The sequence below is a fragment of the Lactuca sativa genome, chromosome 3 (genome assembly GCF_002870075.4).
Source record: "Lactuca sativa cultivar Salinas chromosome 3, Lsat_Salinas_v11, whole genome shotgun sequence".
Classification (NCBI taxonomy): Eukaryota; Viridiplantae; Streptophyta; class Magnoliopsida; order Asterales; family Asteraceae; genus Lactuca; species Lactuca sativa.
Genome location: NC_056625.2, coordinates 282988730 through 282997343, shown reverse-complemented (window position 1 = coordinate 282997343; position 8614 = coordinate 282988730).

Here is an 8614-nt window from a genome sequence, read left to right as displayed (position 1 = left end):
CACACAAACCAATGAACACGTCACTTCAAACTCACAAGTTGCTCCAGCAACCTTCTATATTGAGAAATCCTTGGAGGATTTCTTGATTTACTTGCTTATTTCAATCATACACACTGCTCATATCACCTCAAGAAAGCTTCTTTCTCTCTACTTTCCACCACTTTGTGCAAGTATTCTTGAGTTGTTACTGCACTTTTTGGTAAGTATTCCATCTAAAATCAAGTGTCATTCCATAATTTCATAACACTCTTGGGTCGTTGACTCATATGTTAGCACCAAAAATTGTTCTTAGGATCATCCAAACTCTCACGTGTTCATCAAGTGTTCTTGAGTTGATACTCCTCGTCTTCGACCTTACACTCTTCCAAGAATCACTCAAGGTGAGTTCATACCCCTACATTTTCTAATTTTCTTTAGTTTTCCTGGGGGAGGGGGGAAATACAAGGTAAAACACCAAAACATATTTAAAACATAACTTGATAGCTTATAACAGAAAAGTTGTGACCTGTTCACAAACTGGTTTACCCAACTTACACTTAATATTTTTCAAAACTGTTCAACATGAAAATGGTTCAGGTTTATGCCTTTAAAATGACTATTTTCTCATCTACATACGATTTATTTACAATTTATGGTGAGTTTTACAAAACTGCCTATCACTGCTGCATCGAAATCGGACTAGGTTGTGAAAACGAACATTTTCATATTGGTTTGAGACCACCAAAAATTATAAGAAAATTGGTGAACATAGTAGACTCCTTTTCCAAACTCTCCGAGTTTATGGATTTAGTTTTTGAATTATGAAAATTTTTCTATAAATAATGTAATACAGTGGCAGTTAAGAGTTAAATTGTCAAAACAAGTTTAAGAGTTATTCACACCTTGTAACATGTTGAGCAAGGTGTGTATGATTTTATACTTAGCATAACAAGGTTTCAATTACAACATAAAACATTTTGATAAAAATATAATAGGTATAGTTTGGACACCTCATTTAACAAAGAAGTGGTAATACTATCGATTTACAATACAAGTATTTTATTACAAAATACGTGAACATGTTAATGAATAAATTTGTGACACATTCATCTTCGCAGTACTCTTTAGTACAACAGAAAAGTCCTGTAGTTATAGCCAGAATTTCTTGTAGGGAGAACTTTATAGTTGTATATAGATCTATATTGGGTTTGACAACCCGCACCTGAGTTGCTTGCAACCGCTAGACCGACAGGTCTGGGGTAACAAGTGTCATAACATTCCGACTCTTGAAGAACGTCTAGTACGAGGTCTTCGAGTCATAGTATGGTTATAACAACTCACATGAGAAATTAACTAACACACCCTTCACGGGAATTTAAGGATTTCACGAAAAGGAGTTTTATATAAATATAAAACCACATATAAATATGATGATTTACTTACATATACTAAGTCTTGGTTCAGTTAAGACTACACTAAACCTTTCAGAAAATATTGGATTTTCTGGAAACAAACTTGTAACAAACATTAAGGAACAACATTCATTTTTCATTCATAAATTGCTTATGAACTCACCAGCTTTTATGCTGATACTCAGGTAATCAGTAATACATGTAACCACAAGACTTTTGAAGGCAAGACGCTAAGGCGTAGATTTATTTTGAACTATTTTGACATCATATGTAATTTATCTAGAAAGATGTACTTTTGCAACGATGTAACCTTTAAAATTATATGTATGATGGTTGTGTTTACTTTCTTCACTATGGTTATGATACTAAGCATGACGTCCTCTGCCCCCGAATGTTTCCGCCATTTCGGTTTGGGGGTGTGACATATTGGTATCAATGCTTTGTTTATAGTGAATTAAGTATATCGAACCACATAAGATATACAAACTATAAATACAACCTGACAAAATTCTCTGACGTAGCCTTTCAAAAAAACTTTTAAAAATAAAAATTCGTATTTTTATAAAAGTATTTGTACCATCGCACTCACTAGCTCAGTATCACAATGGCAATAACATAAAAGTATTGAGACAAGTTGGACACCAAGAACCAGCTTTGGGGTATGTATTCAGATCTTGGATGAGTATAGCCTGATCAACTATATTTAGCCAAGGTATGACCAACATATACCGAAGAAGGATTATGATGAGCAACAAGTATTCAACTTACCAACAAACTTGAAAATCAAACGTAAAAATACTATAGGAGTATTTTAACACAACTAATCACATTATATATTTATAATAACTAATTTCTTATACCAAAATTTCTCGCGATATCCTTCTTATCCCTATTCTCGTACAGGCGCGATGGCAGGATTTCACTTGCCGTGTGATCCCTACTTCCCCAGCCAAGGGAATGTCGGTTGGATTGTGGAAGACGCAGAGGAAGATTTTGAAGAAGAACCCACAGAGGATGAGGAACCCATGGAAGAGGAAGAATCCGTAGATGGTGAAGAGGAAGAAGACCCAGATGGAACCGACTCACAACCCGAGGTTTACAACCCACACCAAGCCCCAATCCCTCTGCAACACTTCCAAGAGCCAACACCCCAATGGGCCGATACGATACATCGATGGAGCAGAGAGCAAGGTCAACGACCTCCCTATGGTATGGAACGAGGTTTTTATGACCTCATGCAAGGAGGGTCAGCGGACAGAGCCCTTCCTATCATCGTTCACCGTGTCGCACGCCACGAGGAGCAAAATAGGGTACACAACCAACATCTCATGGAACTTGGTGCCACCAGGCAAGTCAACTCCGTTCGTAATCGCCGGTTGGATGATGACCGTGATCGAACATGAGACCGCACCGAGCTTCTTCGACGGGAGATGGCCGCGACCCGAGCTGAAGTGCAACAACTCCGAGAACACTGAGCCACTCTAGAAGGACACTTGGCCGAAGCAGAGTGCCAAGTGGCTGAATCCAGAGCCGAAATGAGGAACTACGTGTGTTCACTTCGCGATCCTCAGAGCTTCAACCGTCGCAATTAGTATTGCACTGCTCGCTCCAGCTTAATCTAGTTTTTCGGATAAAAATTACTATTATTTTCTAGTAGTTTATGTTCAGTCTCGCGATTTAAGTGTATACACTTCCGAGATCAGTTAGGCGGTCAAATTTTCCGTACATTGATGTAGCATACACCACTGATAGGGTCAAATTTTTCCTAGTAATGTATACTAAGTTATATCAATGAAATTGATATGCTATTTGCTTTATTTCATCAAGTTCTCGACAGGATTGTTTTCAAACTAAATTTACTGGTGGCCAAATTCATGATTGCTTGATGCATAAATCAAAATTATACATAATTAAGACCATGTCGACCTAGAAATGGTGGTTCCACCTTGGATCCTGTTCCTTGTTTGGTTGTGGGCCCAAGGCAGACCGGTTAGATTCGAAAGTTTATTAAATCTTAATCATATATAAAGATTATACAATAGACGATTGATGGATGCACACGGTATGGATTCTCTCTCAGACATTTCATGTAAATCAAATCCATCAGCATTCATAAAGTCTATATTTTATTATCTATAGACCTCTGGTATGAATGGATTCATAATATAACATTACAAGTCGAAATCAATTTGCACATAAAGAACTAATAATGTTTAGTTTAACTCTCGACTTTTTAGCGCTATCAAAGACTTATTGTCTTTTCATTCTTGTTATGGCAGAAATGCCACCTTGTAGAAATCCTAGACATGGCGGCGCCGCAGGAGCTGCACCACCGCCACCACCACCGCCACCACCACCTCCACCACCCCCTCAGTTCGACCTGGTAATGTTCCAGGCTGCCGTAACAGCCGCAGTAGCAGTCGCAATGTCCCAAATCAACACCAGTAATGTTGGTGGTGCGAGTAATGGTCCCACAAATTCTAACAACAGGGACATTTAGGGACTCAAAAGAGTGTACCTACAAAGACTTTACTAATGCCAAACCTAAAACCTTCAATGGGAGCGGAGGTTTCATAGCGTTGCTGCAATGGTTCGAGAGAACCGAATCTGTCTTTGAAATATGTGCATGCCCTGAAGCAAACAAGGTCAAGTTTGCAGCATGCACATTCTCTGAAAGGGCACTCACCTAGTGGAATGGTCATGTCAAGACATTGACACTTCCAGTGGCTAACTCGATAACATGGGAATATCTGAAAACCATGTTTATAAAGGAATACTGCCTAAGGGGCGAGATACAAAAAATTGGAAGAGGGACTTTGGGGTCTCAAAATGATAGGCTCTGACATCCTATCTTATACCTCAACGTTTAGTGATCTATCCATAATGTGTCCAAGGATGGTTCCGTCGGAAAGCAAGAAGGTGGAAAGATACATATGGGGACTATCTTCCCAACTTCAAGAGAACGTATTGGCCTCAAAGCCAACTACCTTTGACAGTGCCAAAGAACTGGCACAACAACTCATCGACCATAAAGCCAGCCACAAAACTGTGACAACCACCTCCGAGCAAGCAAAAGGGGGAAACAACAAAAGGAATTTCTGGAACAAGAAGAAGGGTCAATCTCCTCAAGACCCTTCCAAAAACCAACAAATGGTTGCTGTGAACGCCGTCTCGACTACTACCAACCCAACTTCGATAAAGCAATACGTCGGGAACCTGCTAAAGTGCAGCAAATGCAACTTTCACCACAATGGCGTTTGTCGTGAAATGCATTGCACCAACTGTAACAAAAAGGGGCACAACACTCGATTTTGTAAAGCTCTAGTCCAACAAAACGCACAAGCTGCCAACGTTGGAGCAAGTCAAACCTGCTATGGTTGTGGAGAGGTAGGACACTTCAAGCGAAACTGCCCGAAGGCAAGAAACCCAAACCCTAGTGGAGTGGGCAGGGTTCTGGCGATAGGTCATGAGGAAGCAGTTGCAGACCCAACTGTGGTCACTAGTACGTTTCTCCTCAACAATACCGACGCATGCATTCTTTTCGATAGTGGCATGGAGAAAAGCTTCATGAGCCACCAATTTAAACGCTTGCTTAATCAAACAACACAAACATTAAAAGTCACATTCACCGTAGAAATGGCTAACGGAAAAACAGAGAACACTAACGATATTTACACCGGGTGTACCCTCACCTTAAACAATCACTCTTTCCAAATCGACCTTATGCCGGTCACCATAAAAAGTTTTGATGTCATCATTGGCATGGATTGACTATGCCCTCACCATGCCAAAATCCTACGTCACAAAAAGGCCGTTCGTCTTAATCTTCCAAATGGTGAAACCCTCGTCGTCTATGGCGACAAACCCAGTTCAAAGTTTCAGATCATTTCGTGTGTTAAGGCCCAAAAGTACCTCCGTAAGGAGTACCACACGTTCCTAGCCAATGTTGTGGATAAGAATCAAGAAGCTAAAAACATAAAGGATATTCCAGAGGTCAGTAAATTCCCTGACGTATTCCCGAAAGACCTTCCAGGAGTGCCCCCAGCTAGAGAAGTCGAATTCCGAATCAACCTAATTCCTGGAGCTGCTCCTGTAGCCAAATCGCCATACCGTCTAGCCTCAGCCGAGATGCAGGAACTGTCTAGTCAACTAAATGAACTACTGAGGAAAGGCTTCATTTGACCAAGTTTCTCACCTTGTGGAGCACCAGTTTTGTTCGGTAAGAAGAAGGACGGATCGTTCCGCATGTGCATTGACTACTGCAAATTGAACATACTCACCATCAAAAACCGGTACCCTTTGCCTCGAATCGATGACCTCTTCGACCAACTAAAATGAGAGAGTTTCTTCTCGAAGATTGACCTTAGATCTGGATACCATCAAATACGAGTTCAAGAAGAGGATATCCCCAAGATAGCCTTCAGAATGTGCTATGATCACTACGAGTTTGTAGTAATTCCTTTCAGCTTAACAAATGCACCCGCGGTGTTCATGGACCTGATGAATCGGGTGTGTCGACCTTACTTAGACAAGTTCATGGCTGTTTTCATCGACGATATACTAGTCTACTCCTAAAGTGAGGAACAACACAACCAACATTTACGTCATGTCCTAGAGACACTGAGGGCAGAGAAATTGTACGCAAAATTCTCAAAATGCGAGTTCTTTATTCGAGAAGTGGATTTCCTCGGACATTGTGACAATCCGAAATTTCCATTCTGTACAAACTATATCACTTCAATAGAAGTTATAGCAGTCACAGTAAATTTTCAGACTTCTCGCATAAGTTTGAGTAATTCAGGGTTTACACTTCAGGAAATATCAGGAGAGTGGGTGCACTAGGGTTTTGAGCAACACTGTTATTCCAACACTATATTATATTAGAGATCATTTCAGGAATAAAAATATTTTCTGCCAAAATATCTCAGGACTATAAATACATTTCTGAACCAAATTTATTCATTATTCACATTTCCACCTAGAGAAAAGCCATTTTCTCTCTCACGGATCTTCGGGTTTTTATACCAAAACGGAGTAACTCTTTCTAGTAGTGTTAGAATGATTATTATGTGCTTATAACATGATTTAGATGGCTAAATCATTAGATCTAGGAGTTTACTCCCCATGGTATTCATGGGCGGTAAACTCCCAAAATGAAGCCAAAACCGACCCTTGTGTTATGCTAAAGCCTTAGACTCATATGTATGCATGTTAGGGACAAGAAAACAACCAAAATCCACCCAAGTTTGGGAGTTTACGGCCCAAGATTATCATAGGCCGTAAACTCCAAATTCAAACACAAAATGGTACTTTTAAGGCTCCTAAAGCCTTAGACAATTACCTAGACTTGTTCCCATTTAATCAAGGGCTTGAACCACATCAAAATCACTTAACAAAGTGAGTTTACGGCCAAGACATGGTTCTTGGGCCGTAAACTCATAAAAGGGGCACTAAGGTGTGCCTAATGCCTTCATATGCTTGGAATAAAAGTCTAGAACCTATACCACAAGTGCAAAGGACTTGAAAGCATCAAAAACACACCATGCTTAGAGTTTACGGCCGTAAACTCTAAGGGGAATGGCCTCAGGGCCGTAAACTCCTAAATGGAGTGTTTCTAGACCTTAAACCCTTCCAAGGACTTAGCCACCAAGTTGGAATAATTCTAGGAATCATTAGGGACTTCAAAACACACCGAACCCCCATGGTTGGGAGTTTACGGCCGTAAACTCAAGACTTTACGACCGTAAACACCATGTGTGATGGTATATGGGGAGTAAACTCACATATAGGGTCCTTTGGAACCCTAAACACAAGTACCTTGTCCCACAATAGCTTAGATGCAATCCTTAAGGCTTAAAACACTTATATAAAGTTTTTATTATGTCTAGGATGTCTTAACATTATCAATTAGTGGTTTGAGTCTAATTGAGTGCATATATGTGTGATCATATGTTCATTAGGATCGTAGTGTGTGTACGAGTCCTCGCTTGACACCTAACCATCCTATGCCGTTCAGTTCATTCCGATCACCAACTACAGGTGAGTTCATACCCCTTAATCAATGTTTTAAATGATTTTAAATGCTTTAATGGGGGGGGGGGGGGGGAATACAAGTAGAAAACAGTATGTTATTAAATCAATCTTATGTATTTTATAATCGTGTTTTCACTCAGTAGATTTCACGTATTTCAAAAGGCGTCACGTTAAATGATTTTCTATCTTAAAATACCTTGATAAACAAAAGTATTAGTTTTGAAATGTTTATTAAAATGACATAAAATCATTCTTAATTATTGTTCAAAACTCCTAGATATCTCGCAAAAACCATTATTTTACCTTCTAGAACAAAACTATACTTATGCGCATATGTTCATTTATATGATAGAGATTATAATTTTCATCCTTCGTTCAGTTTCCCACACACTGGTGTATCGAGGGTGCATAAATCTACTTGAACAACCACTTACCTTCCAGTTAATTATCATAGGGATAGTTAGAAGATATCAAACATTATTACTACTACAAGGAATCACACAAGAGTCAGTTCATTCATGAGTCTATACCAATACCTTAATGATACATGAGTACACGTACTTAGGATTACATGATACATGAATATGTTTACATATACTTACCTGCTACATGAACACACTTATAGGAATACCATATAGGAACACTTTTACATAGGTGCATTATCCTGTATTCACTTACCTGGATACTTGTACTTAGGACCACGAGGATGATTTATTAGTACTTACTATGTAAATTGTCTTTCCTATCTCGGTTCAATGGGATAGCTTGGCGAGACTTACCATTCTGAACCCCACTGATTAGCACCAGTGGTCGATGACCATCTACGTAGGTCTAAGGCTACTACTTATATGTGGTAGATCGATCAGGACTAACCCTTCCACCCACCTGCTGCTACTACAGAGGACAATTGGACGATCATTGGATGTTCATTAGGTTATATCTTTCGCTTATTGCGATGTTGTGTTACTCCTAGTACCCAGCGATGACACTTACATTATTACTTTTCTGCACAATCTTCGGATGTTCCTTAGGTTACATATTTCGCTTAATGCGATGTTGTATTAGTCCTAGTACCCAGTGACAACACCTACAGTAGTACATTTTCCTGTTTACTTTATTTTGTGATACTTTCACATAAACCATGAGTTAGACTATGTACTTTAGTACTAAACAATTAAAGGAAAACTATC